Source organism: Aethalodelphis obliquidens, unplaced genomic scaffold, assembly GCF_003676395.1.
Source record: "Aethalodelphis obliquidens isolate GAN/ISIS:26980383/991018 unplaced genomic scaffold, ASM367639v1 scaffold59, whole genome shotgun sequence".
NCBI classification, from domain to species: domain Eukaryota; kingdom Metazoa; phylum Chordata; class Mammalia; order Artiodactyla; family Delphinidae; genus Aethalodelphis; species Aethalodelphis obliquidens.
The window spans coordinates 7,477,610-7,493,292 of record NW_020838003.1 but is presented as its reverse complement, the minus strand read 5'-3'; the positions used below and the strand labels follow the sequence as shown (position 1 = coordinate 7,493,292).

General features: G+C 37.0%; 1 non-coding gene across 1 annotated transcript; it reads left to right on the top strand.

The window, feature by feature from the left end:
• Nucleotides 1-7,536: 7,536 nt before the first annotated feature.
• On the top strand, nt 7,537-7,643 carry LOC113609963 (U6 spliceosomal RNA). The gene has a single exon (XR_003428890.1). It is a non-coding gene; the product is annotated as a U6 spliceosomal RNA (small nuclear RNA).
• The last annotated feature ends 8,040 nt before the right edge of the window (nt 7,644-15,683 follow it).

The window sequence follows — 15,683 nt, the reverse complement described above, 5'->3', positions numbered from 1 at the left end:
AGAAATTCCAGGAATTTATAGGATACCTCTCAGGAACCAGGGAGAACGGCCAGCCAATTGTTTATTATACAGGACCAGTTTTTTAGCCAATTCTTAACAAAATAGCAGACTCTTAGAATGTTCTTTCATGTCAATAAATGAGATCTGAAGTATTCCTGCAACAGAGCCAAACTGGCCTCCTCTCTCAGGGTTATTAGAAAAAGCCTCTGCACTTCTGTGACTGCCAGTTTCAACATGGACACATTCCATCTGCATCTAGGAACAAAACTGCCTTTAACCCCTATAATTAAACTCTGCTCAAAGCTTCTGTTTGTCTTGCCTTTGCCCATCCAGGTAGATCCCTTGGGCAATGACTGCTGCATGAATTTAGACTGAGTATCTTGATCCCCTTTGAACAATACAATTTTGGGCTGTGGTTACTTTCTACTCTCACTGCCAGTTCACCTTTTAGGACCCAACAGAATGTATGCAGGTTACGACAGAATAAAGAATTAGATTTCAGACAGAAAGCTTACCATTAATATAAGCTTGCCAGGTGTTTTTGAGAGAAGGAATTAACAGAAATTATTCCCTAATGGTATTGTATTGTAAAGAATCTTTCAAAATAAGTTAAAAAGTAGAGTCAGATCTGATGATTTTCTTTGGCTGTTACTTCATTAATTCCTAAGAAAATTATTAAGCTTTATAAAATGCACAAATGATTGCTTCGTTTGTTTTAGCAATCTTTTCAACTTTATGATCTGGCTGATTATAAGATTATTAAACTGGCTTAATATTACCTACTATTGGCATGATATTTTAGAAAATATAATAAGAATGCCAAATGTGGAATTGAAAAATAGGTTATCACTTCCCATCATCTTTGGCAGAATAATGATAACTTGGATTATTTCAGTGAAATTTCAACAGAGGGGCCTATAGTAAATTAAATTATTGATCAAAATTGTTTAGTTCCCTCTAGTAATAACATACATCTATACTTTGCCAAGGCCTTCGGGGAGGCAACGTGTGTTTCCCTAACGCTCAGCCACGTGACTGGCTTTGGTCAAAAAGATGTGAGCAGATGTGACATAAGCAGAGTAGGGAGATGTGCTTGTGTCTGGCCATGGCTTGTGTGCTTCTGCAGTTACCATGAGAAGAACTAGCCTTGGATAGCTAAAGAAGTAGCAGCCTGGACCCCAGAATCATCACACATGGAGGAGACCTGAGTCTAACCCACAGCAGTGACTAGAGAAGACTTGGACCCAATCCCCAGCTTGGAGCCAAGACCAGCTGAGCCCAGCTTGGTCAGCCAAGCCCTAGCTGACCTACAAACACACAAAAGAGAATAAAGGGTATTTTAAGCCACTGAATTTTGTGGGCTGATTTGCTAAGTGGTATTATTGTGGCAATATTGACTACTGCAGAAATTTGTACCCGAAAGTGGGGTGCTGCCATAACAAATACTTGAAATATGTGACATCCTTTTGGGGATAAAGTGGCGGAGAGCAAAGAAACTTTGACAAGAGTCTGGAAAAATGTTATCTGGTGTCAAGACCTTTGGTAAAACTGTCACCTCTGACAACTCCAAAGGAAGAAATGAGGTATCTATTGAACTGCCAGCATTGGAGAAGATTTCCAGCCTAAAAGTTGAAAATATGCTGATTGTAACCAGATGCATTTGATAAGGTCCTACAGTATTGAGATGAGCTCAGACAAGAACTCACTGGTGAGCAGGAATAAATGATTGTTGTTTTAAGCCACTGGGTTTTGGGGTGCTTTGTTACACAGCATTATTGTGACACTAGTTGACAGATATAGGACCTAAAGTTTACATTAGTTTTAATCCAACATCCCTATGGTCTTTTTTCCTTATACAAATTTTGGCTAATCTCTATGCTGGATGTTATGAGGAATACAAAAAAGAATTATTTAGCTTACAGAATTTTTAGTATGTGTGGGTAAACTTTATTTTCAGATGAAGTAATTTAAAATATTGTATTTAATCAAAAGATGGTTAATAATTTTTAAATATCAATGATTTTATAAATACAAATATATATTACATATATATTTTTTAAATAGGCTCAATCATCCTTATTACAAGACATATTTTAAATAATGAAGAGTTGATGAAAACTCTGAATAATTCAGTGATTAAATTATATTATACTTACTAGTTTTGCATTTCTATAAGAGAATAACAAATATTCTTCTCTTTATTTTAATTTCTGGTGAATGCACCTCTGACCAAATTAAGACATCCTGCAGTTGAACTAAACCAATATGGCCAGTGTGATTAATTTGGTTTAAATCACTACTGGAGTCTTAATTCTAGAAAGAGACCTCAAATTCTAGCACGGTACAAGTCAACAAGGTTGCAGTGCCAGGGTTAATGTTTATGTCTGTGACCTGGCTCAGTATACTTTCCCCAAATGAAGACCAACTAAAAACAGTCCAAACACGAGATGGGCTGCCAGAGTAGATCTCCAGCATTACAGCAACTTGTACATAATTTATTCACCTAGGTTGTCTGATTGAGAAGGAGTATCTATATCCATAAAGGGCAAACCCCTGACATGCAATGATACCAAAAAGTTGTAATATAATGAGAATATGAACGTGATTATTATGTGGCCAAGAAGTTCATCATCTGACAGAAACAACAACAAAGTCCACACCTTGTATTTGCTTAGGAAAATTGTGTGCACTTTCTCAATCTGTTTTTTACCCACCCTTCCTCTGGTAGCCCATCCATCCAGAAAGAGAAATAAAAGTGCAACATGGACACAAACCAGAATAGAAAAGAAAAACCCTCACTGTTACAGGAATCCACATAGCAAACTTCAAATCTCAATTGTGTCAAGCATTCCAAGTTTAAATACTTTAAAATATTTGCTCAGTGTATACATTCAAACATATCCCAAAAAATCATCCAGTAAAAATGATTTCTTATCCCTCAGTGAGCTTTCCAGTCATGAACCTCATAAGAGGGACACCTTACCACACGCCATAGATTTCTTTCTTTCTTTCTTTTGTAACTGGGAAAAATTAGTCTGTTTCCATTGCTTAACTTGCAGTTTTATTCCCTATGCCAAACCAGACCTTTGGCTGTCCTTTCCTTAAAAATATAAGCTTTCCTAGTATTAAGGACTTTGAAAATTATTCCACAAAAAGAGGTTTATTATTTTTTCTCAGCTTTTGTTTTGTTTGATGAAAAATGAAATATAAAGAAACACACTGCTTTTAAAGCCTCACTTTAATTTGTTGGGTGATGATGGAGCTAAAATATATGCTGTCAATATGGAGTATGAAAAGTCAGGAGACATTTCCATATCAAAGAGACTAACTGTTAGTAAGAGTAAGCTGAATGGAATCTTGGAGCAAGATTTTATTCTGTAGGATTCTGTTTGTGATTTTTTAAAATCCCTTGTTAATACCTTCCAGATCAATGGAAATATTAAAGCCGAAGTAATTTGCATCCATCAAATGTGATGAGACCCACTGGCATCAGGGCTATGGAATTTTGGGCTTCACTTGCCCTGGGAGTTCAAAGGCTATAGCAATAAGCTATTAGCATATTTCCCACAGACAGGGCAGTGGAAGGACTGACTATTTAACCAGTGCCAAAACATCACATTGCACCTCCTCCACTTGAGAACTGAACCTGTCAGCTCCTAAATTGTGTGCATTTTCAAGCAGTTAGCACAGTTTACTGTCTGAAAACCATCACATCACCCCCATTCTTTTTTTTTTTTTTTTTTGCGGGACGCGGGCCTCTCACTGCTGTGGCCTCTCCCGCCGCGGAGCACAGGCTCCGGACGCGCAGGCTCAGCGGCCATGGCTCACAGGCCCAGCCACTCCGCGGCACGTGGGATCCTCCCGGACCGGGGCACGAACCCGTGTCCCCTGAATAGGCAGGCGGACTCTCAACCACTGCGCCACCAGGGAAGCCCCAGCCCCATTCTTAAAGCAAATTGCTTTATCAATGTTAACTTAAAGGATAATGTTATACTTCCAGCCATATTTGGCAGACAGGAATCCTGTGTTCCGTGTATGTTTTATCATTGACCCAAGAGGGAGGAGTGGGGACCACTGCTCACTTTTTTGGGGTATCAAGAGTGGCTGTTTTCTTTTCTTTCTTTTTTTTTTTAAGTAAATGAATCCAGTAAAGCTTGCACTCGATTATTAGGAGAATCTGATGTCATCGCAAGAGAAACTGGTCAGGTTTCTATGGTACTTCACATCTGCAAGACACAGCAGTATTTCCCTCAGCTATTGATGCTGCTACTAAAATTAGGACCAGGAACTCCACAACTTAAGCAACTTAAGCGGGTTTGGAAATAACATTTGTTCATGTTCTCTTTATACCATAATGGTTTTGGTAAGTAAAGTATGTGGAAGGAGCTCACTGTGGGATATGTTTCTACATATTTAGCAGTAGCCAAGTTCAAGGGGTATGATGCCTGTTTGAGATATCTCAAATTCCACTTCACTGGGTTGGAATGCCCTGCCCCAGTTTAGCTCAGAGATGTTATTTCCTCTGGACTGGAGTTATAAAGAAAGCAATTCAAAATGCATAAACACAGTGCCTGAGCCATGCCATAGATCCACCACCCAGCAGGGCATTCACACGAAGCACTGCCTCACTTCCTAACTGCTCAAATGAGGGCCTCATTCCCTTCCCAACTATTAATATCCATGTGAATTTGTACCAAAGGGTTCAGGCAGAATGAAAAGCAACATATTGGAACATCACAGAATACCTTGAAATTTCTAAGCCCCAACTTTCCCCAGAATATGCTTTACGAAATGAAGAATCAGTGTTTATTTTACCTTAATTTTTGGTATAGTGAAAAAATAATAATAATAGAATTGGGTGTCAGGAAGCCTGAGTTTTAGGCTTGGCTCAGACACCAAATAATTAGATAATTCAACCAATTTTTATATTTGTGAACGTTCACTATATGCTTGTCACAGTGGTAATTGCAAGAATATAGAGGAAATTCAGTCTTTGCTCTTACAAAGTCCATAATCTAGTGGTAGGAACTAAACAGATACTTCGTTTTGGCAAGTAAGAACTTTACCAGTCTACAGATGCTATCAGTAAAGTGGAACGGTTAAGGTAGCTGATTTTTTTTAGCTGTGACTTTATGATTTGGTGTTAAAAATATATCTCACAACTCAAATATTTTCAAAACATACAAGGTACCAAGCACTGTGCTTTGTACTTTGCATGCGTGTTGCTCCTTAATTTCCACAGGAACTCAATGAGTCTAGCTAGCTACTACTGTAGAGATATTATGGAACTGGCCCAAGGTCACACAGCTGGTTAGTGGCAGACCCAGAACTGGAACTGTCTCCAAAGGCCATCATGCTCTTACAGCTGATATAAAAACCACCTCAAAATAAGAGGAAACTAAGACTGTTTATCAGGGATGTGATTAAGATGCAATTATAGCCTGCAAGATAAAAAGTCATGACACATTTTCATGGTGGAACTGATGTGCTGAGGGGAAGACTGAGCAGAATCACTTCTAGATCACATCTGTTTAGAGATTAAGTACAGATATGTACTATTATATTTCATAATTTATGTTTTTCTTATTAAATAATAATCAAGAGAAGAACGTGAGCCGAAATGTGGTGGTTGAGAATCATAAAACACTGCATACATTTACTGTTGGCTGGCTGAAGTAGAAACCACTTAATGATCCACAGAGGCAGCAGCGTGGTGTCCTGGAAAGAGCCTGGCCCTGGGAACGGAGCTCTTGCCAGTGACTCTGCATTGCACTGGGAACTCATTTCCTTTAACTGGAATTCAGTGCTCATATCTGTAAAATGAGGATAATGGATCCGGTTCAGCTTTTAGCTTTTGTGACTGTTTCCAAAGGAATTAAGCTCCATGATACTGATGGTCTGACTTCAGAAGTAGAAAGCCCAATGTCCGTTAAATACACATATTGATTGGCCCTTGGCCTTTGTTTCCTGTTAGAAACACTTTTCCTTTCTGGAACACTCACCTAAACACACACACACACACATACACCTACTCCTCCTTTCTCTTCTTTATCTCCATTCCCCCCACCGCCTTTCTCTGTCTCTTTCCTACCTGGCTAATCCCTAGTCATTTTTTCAGGTCTTAACTTGGAAATCACTGTGTTTGGGAAGCTTTCACTGTCTCCCAAAGTCTTGGTTATGTGTCCACTTACCAACATCTATAAAAGTACTATATGTACTTCCTCCGTCACTGAGTTTCTGTGAGGGTTAGAGTATGTAAGATGTATAAGTGCTTGGAACCATGCTTGGTACATAAAAGTACTCAATAGCTAACATTGTCATCACCACCATCATAATGATTATTGAACTTATGACACCCTGTTTCTTATTAGTCTCTTTGATTCTCTGTGTCCTCTACTAAGTGTTGGCTTTGAGGGGGCTGGGACCATAACAGTCTGACTTGTTGCATCAGCAGCAGCTTAGCACTATGAATGACAAGAGTAGGTAAATGCGTCTTAATTACTTAATGTTAAATTAGACAAAGCAATTTACGTGCGGAGACTTTCATTCATGCAACAAGCAAGTTGAGACTTTAAGCATATTCTTGTGGAATAGACCGAAGCATGTGATTTAAAATAACATGATGTTATGAGGGCTGTAGTAAAGTTTTTTTTTTTTTTTGCGGTACGCGGGCCTCTCACTGCCGTGGCCCCTCCCGTTGCGGAGCACAGGCTCCGGACGCGCAGGCTCAGCGGCCATGGCTCACGGGCCCAGCCGCTCCGCGGCATGTGGGATCCTCCCAGACCCGGGCATGATCCCGTGTCCCCTGCATCGGCAGGCGGACTCCCAACCACTGCGCCACCAGGGAAGCCCTGTAGTAAAGTTTTGAATTAAGTTTTATGGAGACACAGAAAAAGAAATAATTGACCTCTTCTGGGGGATGATGTATACTAGAGTTGAGCTTTGAAGAGCCAGGGTGATTTAACATAGCACATGTGAGGGCGGGATTATTCCATACAGGAAAAAATGGTATAAATAAAAACATAAGGTGGGAAACTGCATAATGGATTTGTACCACTGACTTCTTAGATCCTTAGGACAGTGCAAGGACAGACTTTTAAATGCCTTAAATGTCATGCTGTTATACGGTGATACGAGGCTTTCAAAAAGCTTTTCCTCATCTCTTAGTCATTGCTCAACCCCCTGCAGTCTGTAAGCATTCACCTAAACTATTACATTGGGACATATTTTGACTTTCCCTTTAACATTTCCTCTTCTCCACCCTCTGCCCCCATCCAATCAATGACCAATTCTATTAACTCTACTTCTGGAACACCTCTCAAATTCAGATCATCATCTCCATTCTTTCTGCCACTAACTAAATTCAGGTCATTAAAATATTGTCTACCTGATCTCCTACTCACAACATACCCTTCACACTGTGGCCAGTTACTTTTGAAACACTGAACATTGATCTGATCCATTAAGCTTCTACTCTAAACTTTAAATTTAATCTGCCAGAACCAGATTTAATCTACTTTTAAAATAACATTTTGTGTGTTCATTTCAAGAGCACATATGCTAAAATTGGAATGATACAGAGAAGATTAGCATGGCCCCTGTGTAAGGATGATGTAAATTTGTGAAACATTAAAAGAATAGTAATAACATTTCGTGAGAAGAAAGTATTTTAGCAATGCTCCACATGCTAAAAGAGTTTGCATTTTCCTTTAATACTACTCTAATTATTAGGAGCTTAATCAATGAGGTCATAATCAGTGGCTAAATTATCACAGGTCTGGTGAATAAAATCAACCTTCTATGAAAAACATTTTAAAGGTTTACATGAACAATATATAACAAATATCCTCACAAATATAGTTTGCTATTAAAAAGTTCCTAGTCTCCAGGTTATAAGCCAATATACCTTTAATCTATTTACACAATCTCTTCATTATTATAGAAAGCTCTTTTCTTAGAGAAGCAACTTGGAAATTCACTTTCTGATAAGATCCAAAATAAATATCAATTATTTTACTAGAGGTTACAAAATCATGCTTTTCTAATTTATCATTCTATTAACATCTTTCAGTGAGAATTCTTCATAAAGAACTTTCCCTCATTAGCCAGGGCTATTTGGTTATTTTCAAATTTAGTTCCTAAAGGAAAAACAAGATAAATATTTATTCTTAGTTTTTTGCTTTTAAATAAAGTGATTAATGAATTGAGTTTTGTTTTGTTGGTTCTCTCCCATGTATTATGAACTTATGGAATTTTACGTAATGTATGTGTTCCAATAAATTGTATTCATTATTCTTTTTGATGCTCAAATTTTACTGTCTTTGGCTATTCAGATCTTCTTCATTTTAGTGTCTATCTATGGCCTTTTAACATAACTCATATTCTTTGATAGCTTGCATTGTGGCCGCCCCAAAATCTCAGGTTAATCTTATAAAGGCTGCCCTAGACTTAAAAACCGTCATTCTAGGGGCTTCCCTGGTGGCGCAGTGGTTGAGAGTCCACCTGCCGATGCAGGGGACACGGGTTCGTGCCCCGGTCCGGGAAGATCCCACATGCCGCGGAGCGGCTAGGCCCGTGAGCCATGGCTGCTGAGCCTGTGCGTCCGGAGCCTGTGCTCCGCAACTGGAGAGGCCACAACAGTGAGAGGCCCGCATACTGCAAAAAAAACAAAACAACCTGTCATTCTACAGGTGCATTTGTGGAAATGTAATAAATACAGACCATAATCCAGTTAATAGATATGCTTATGGCTATTAAGTTATGATTGCTTTTCAGTGGACCAAAGAAGGAAACTAGGAGGTTGGTGTTTTTTCTTTGTCAATTCATACAGATATTTCCAATTTGAATTGAATTACAAGATTTTTTTACCTTTACTTTCGTACCTACATATATATATATATATATATATATTTTTTTTTTTTCCTCTTACTGTAAAAACTTTTTTTTCCTAACTGCATTAACATAATTGCTTTCTTAACCCTGGTTATTTACAAAACAGAGCCTGAGGCAGATTACTTGTTAAGGCTTCATTGGAAGGTGCAAACCTAGGCAGGTAGAGTGAAGGTAAAAGAGAATTGAGGAAAGGGAAGAAGCTCAGTTATGTAGGAAACATTTCAATCAGGCTTTCAGAAACCACTGTGCCTCAGAACAGCCCTTGCAGTGAAAAAAGTGAGGGGAATTAATTTTCAGGCTTCCTCCTGGATCATTGGTCAAAGTTCACCCCAAGAGTTGTTAGTGGCCCTGCACTTTCACGTGTGTTGCCTAGACCTTTCTAGGAAGTCACTAAGGACACCAAATCCCACACTCTATTAGGCCACATATCATCTGAGTGCACAAGAAATGAGAGGAGCTAGAGTGTTTTGGGGTCTTGTTAGGTCAGATCGGGCATTGGAGCTGATGCTCCTTCTATGGCAGACATGGGGAAGACCACGCCCTCACCCAGAGGAGTCCAAGACAGCCAGGCAGCACTTGGAGATGAGGCAGTGGCAGCAGCAGCTGGGGCTCTCTCTTGAACAAGCAGTCAGGGGTCAGTGTCCTCTCTGGTAGAACTCTAAATGTTTTCACATTAAAACTGAATCCAAATCTTTAAGCCAAACTATATAGCTTCAGTAGAAAATGAATGGAAGAAAAATAATCTAATACTCATCTTATTTTTAAGCATTATCTGCAGAAGTCCACAAATTAGGTCTTATGTATAATTTCTTATTTGCATTATTCTCATGCACACACACCCACACAGATATGACACACATACTTTAAAATGAATAATATCAATAATATTTCTAACAATTAGATTATTGAATAAAATGTAAGACTTTTTTCTAACTGGCCTGACACCCTTCTCCAGGGAAGACTTGTGAACCTGAGCCAAAGGGCTGGTGTACACTTGTTTACTGTGTAAGAAAGAGTAGAAAAATGTGATGTACAGTGGAAACTTGTACAGAATAAATACTAGCTTTGAGAAAAAAAACAGTATAGAAAAAGTAAAAAAAAAAAAAAAAGACTTTTTTGCAGCTCAATTTTTCTTAAGAATATATTCCATACAGTCAAATACTGAGTATAAAAGGATATACAGTCATAATACTGAGTATAAAAGTCAATTACAATAAGTATTAACTCTGTGTGTTTATGTCACCAACTTGATATAGAGCTGGTTTATTCATTTCTGTTCTGTTGAGTTTATTAGAATTAGCTATTTATTTTTTTCACTTTAGGTTAATTTAATTTTTTGAGTATGAAAATAATATATGTTCCCAGGTGAAAATTATGTAAAAATACATACTTAGAGAAGTCTTGTTACATAAGTTAACTGCTCTCTTTATCTTATACCTCTTTCCCATTTTAAGCAACCATTTTTATAACATTGATATGTCCTTCCAAAATTTTTTTTTGCAACAATACATCTATATTTATTTTTCATTGCCACATAACACACAGGTAGCTTACTATTAAAAACAATTTTGCATCTTGATTTTTTTTCATTTAATATATCCAGTCATGCCTTATCAGTCTATGCAAAACTTCCTCATTCCTTTTGACACCTGCATAATATTCTCAACTTAATTTTAAAGAAGACTAAATCAGAGGTATTGTAGTTCTAATTTTTCATTCTCAAGTGTCAGTACAATTTTGGGCACCTTGATATGATTCATAGTATAAATAAAGAAATACTATGGACAGGTGGCCGATAAGAATATTTTACTGTAAATTGTATAAAAGTTTGCAAACACTTCCTCCTCTTCCCAGGTCATCTTACTAGAACACCTAATCCCTCTAACAACCTTGTTATGGGCTGAATGTTTGTGTTCCCCCAAAATGCATATATTGAAGTCCTAACCCCCAATGTGATGGTATCAGGAGGTGAAACCACTGGGAGATAATTAGGTTCAGATAAGATCATAAGGGTGGGGTCCTCGTGATGGGATTAGTATCATCATAAGAAGAGGCAAAGAAACCAGTGCTCTCTCTCGCAACCATATAAGGACACAGCAAGAAGGCGGCCATCTACAAGCCAGGTGAGGGATCTCACCCAGAACTGAATCACTTTGATCTTAGACTTCTTAGCCTCCAGAACTGTGAGAAATAAATATCTGTTGTTTAAACCACCCAGTCTATGTTATTTTGTTATAACATCTCAAGCTAAGATAAACCTTCAACATTAGTCATTTATGGACGTATTTAAATAAAATAAATAACAAGACCATCTATGGCCTTAGAAATTACGTGTATTTATGTTGCATGAGTATGTTTTTTCAGCCAAAGCTCCAACAGCTTTCTTATACTTCTTATACCTCATAACAGGTGAGAAGGAGCTATCTTCTTTGGAACCATCCAAGGGCAGGCATGTCAGATGATTGACATGATCTCTGTCCTCAGTGTTTTTGCTATGGGGTTGTTTAGCCTTCCCACACAGCTGTGGCTCTCCTAGACTTCAGCCTTTTCGTTCAGTGCAGAATAAAGAAAAAAATTAGGGCATAGGGCATTGACATATTAGACAGTACTAAGTACTATGATTTGCTATGTTTTAACTAGGGAAGAAAATGGCTTCTCCATTGTCTCTTAACTCTAGTTCTATGTCAATGTTATCACATCATTTACTGAATATAAATTTTTAAGCAAAGCTATATGGTTCCATTATAAACTGAATGAAAGAAGTATTAGTGTTACTCATCTATTTTTTCTCATTGTCAAAATGCTGCTATATTTTGGCATGGAATTGATGAACAAAAGGCTTTAATGATACAAATAATTTGGAGTTGACCTTATTTTATCATTTTTCATATAATTTTACCATTATTCATACACTAGCCCTATTAACCTAACTTTACTATAGAACATCTCCAAACACTAAATTTGCTAAGATGTTTTCTTAATATCAAAGAGAGTCTATAGTGAGAACTGAAGAGGTAGTGTTTTGAGTGTCTGCTCCTGGTTTTCCAGTATCCCTTACATGAGGAAACAACAATCTAAGCTTCTGCCCTCTCTCCATGTTCCTTTACTAGCTCCTTTCCACAGAAGAGAGAGGGGATCGCATGATTTGTCTGACAATGAGACAATCATTGGGCCAAGTGTTCAAATGAGAAGGCTTACTGTGACTTAAAGACAGGATCCTGGCCTTCACACCTGATTTACTACCCTCTGGCCTCCATACAGACCAGGTGAACCTCTTTGCTCTCTGTCTGTGATTAGGTCAATATAGCATCTGGTTTGTTAGAGTAGATGGCCAGGTAGTAGTGCCAGGAGAATTATATGGTGGGGTAGAAGACTTACTGAGGCCCTTCTCCAAAGCAGACATCTTGGACAGGTGTCGAGAGCTTAACCTTATATTAATAATGAATCAGTATTTTGTACACCATTTGACATTTGCCTTCTGTCTTTAAAACTCAGCAAAGAGAAGCAGGTATATTTAGGCAGCATATTTGAGTACTAGCACCTGACAATGAAAACTCTATAATGCCATTCCTTACCCTTTTTGTGTCCATGGAACATCTTCCTTTACTCCCATCATCACCATAGAACATCCATTAACCTATTTTCAGACTCTACAGATCCACAGACTCAAATCAATGAATAACAGATTCTGGACCTAGATTGGCTGAGTTCAGAATCCCTGATCTCCACTTACTACACTGTGTGATCCTGAGCATCAGTTTACCTTTCTGTGCCTTAGTTACCTTGTTGTTCAATGGCAATATTAATAATATAATATGAATAACATAACAATATAATATAAAATACCATATTATTATAATTATATAGCTAAAATTATAATAATCCTAATCCTATGCAGTAGGACTTAAATAATATGAATATATATAAATATTACATACATATATATCTCATACATATTATATATATAAAACAGCACCTGACTTATGAATTGGAAATTCTGGTTTAATGTTTTCATTATATTGTTTTTATAATCTTTATAATTTATTCCACGGTAGTTGCAAGAAGACAGGTAGTACTATCTCAAAGATATAACTGAAATATTTTTTAAAAGATATATATATATGTATATATATGTTAATGTGAATATTTGCTAATAATATAATAATGTAATATAATGTGAGTAAAATCAAACAAAAAATTAAAAATACTTTGTGAATAAAGAGAGACAACTAAATGCAAAATAAAATAGATATTCTTTGATCTGTGATAGTTTAAATGCAGATGTACTTAAAAGTAGGAAGTTAAGCTCTGGAGGCCCTTTGCAAGCTATAATTCCATAATATAAAAAGAAATGTTCCCAGTTTTGAGATTTATGCATGCACATTTTCTATTAAGATATACATAGAGAAAGAAAGTTAGGTAGGGTAGACATACATTGTAATTCAGATTTGCCTACTTACAGATGGTAACATTCTGTGCAATAATAATGCTCTTGAAACCATTTGCAAATTTGTCCAGCAACAACTCTGCCTTTAATGATGAAGTTTCCACAGTGGCAGATGGCAGAGTGAGCAGTGAAGGATGCTGCCGACCCACCAGGGTTATGTCTGTCACTAAAACGATCTGGCTCCAAAAGCCAGAGTCTGTTTAGGTCACACTGGTTATTGCTCCATTGGAATGACTTGATTGATCACATTTGTGGTTATTCTACAAATGATGACCTTTTAGAAGGGATCCTGGCAGTTTCATCTTGCTGTAGGAAAGTGATATAGAGAAACATACAGTGTCTGCAGTCTATCGACATATTAGAGAAACAAAGGAGCAATTTATGTAACAAAAAAAAAAATACATTCACTGATGTTGCTGTTCCCTCTTTGTGTCTAAATGGTTAGATAGTCTACAGAAAAAGCACAATACTACTTTTAATATCCATGTCATATTTAGGAAGAGAAAAGTAAAGGGAACAAGACAAGAAAATATATTATTTAATGAATTTTAAAAGTCCAGCAAGGATTATTGTTCTAATGGGAGCATATAAATATTGAGATCCAGTTACTCTCTAAGCACCTAAAATTGGCAGATAGCACAGATAAAAGAAAATAAATAAGTAAACTTCAGTGTCCAGGTGAACCCTTGGAATACTTTGAAGGAAATTATATACTATTCTATGCGAAATTTAACATAATATAGCACTTTTAAAGTATATTGTATTGAAATTGCCAAGTTCCATTTATAGTGTGATATTTTGGGATTAATTTATCAACAGTGAGTATACCTTTCAAAATTGAATTTACTGTCAGATCATGCCTTAGGCACTGAAAGGAACAAAGCACATCTCTCACTCTGTATTTATTGAACAGTAACATACAAAAATTCCACAAAAATATTAATCCTCTCATGTCACTGATGAAAATAAAAAGCATAAAGCTGCTCATTAATATTAATAACAATAATAATCATTTATAATTACTTGTCCTATTCAAAAAATTCTAAGTATTTTACATATATTACCTATCTTCAATTTTTTTTGACAACCATGAGACTTATTTAGAGATTCCATGAGGAGTCAGGTCTCTGATGTACTGAACCAGCGAGAGATGTTTGTTAAGTTTTCAGGGAATTTCACAGAACTAGAACAAATAATCCTAAAATTTATATGGAATCACAAAAGACCCAGAATTGCCAAAGCAGTCCTGAGGAAAAAGAACAAAGCTGGAGGCATAACCCTCCCAGGTTTCAGACAACACTACAAAGCTACAGTAATCAAAACAGTGTGGTACTGACAAAAAACAGACATATGGATCAATGGAACAGAACAGAGAGCCCAGAAATAAGCACACACCTATGGTTAGTTAATCTTTGACAAAGGAGGCAAGAATATAGAATGGAGAAAAGACAGTTTCTTCAGCAAGTGGTGTTGGAAAAGCTGGACAGCTGCAGGTAAGTCAGTGAACTTAGAACACTCCCTCACACCATACACAAAAATAAACTCAAAATGGCTTAAAGAATTAAATATAAGACAGGACACCATAAAACTCCTAGAAGAGAACACAGGCAAAACATTCTCTGACATAAATCATAGCAATGTTTTCTTAGGTCAGTCTCCCAAGGCAATAGAAATAAAAGCAAAAACAAACAAATGGGACCGAATCCAACTTAAAAGCTTTTGCACAGCAAAGGAAGGGATAAACAAAACAAAAAGACAAGCTATGGACTGGAAGAAAATATTTTCTAATGATGTGACCAACAAGGGCTTAATTTCCAAAATAGACAAACAACTCATACAACTCAATAACAAGAAAAACAAACAACCCAATCAAAAACTGGGCAGAAGACCTAAACAGATATTTCTTCAAAGAAGACATACAGATGGTCAATAGGCACATGAAAGGATGCTCAACATTGTTAATAATCAGAGAAGTGAAAATTAAACCTAGAGTGAGGTATCACCTCACACCAGTCAGAATGGCCATCAGTAAAAAGTCCACAAACAATAAGTGCTGGAGAGGGTGTGGAGAAAAAGGAACCCTCCTACACTGTTCATGGGAATGTAAATTGGTACAGCCACTGTGGAAAACAGTATGGAGGTTCCTTAAAAAACTTAAAATAGAGTTGTCATATGATCCAGCAATCCCACTCCTGGGCATATATCCAGAGAAAACTCTAATTCAAAAAGGTACATGCATCTCTATGTTCACAGTAGGACTATTTACAGTAGACTGATTTCCATGGACAAATGAATGGATAAAGAAAATGTGATATATATATATATATATATATATATATATATA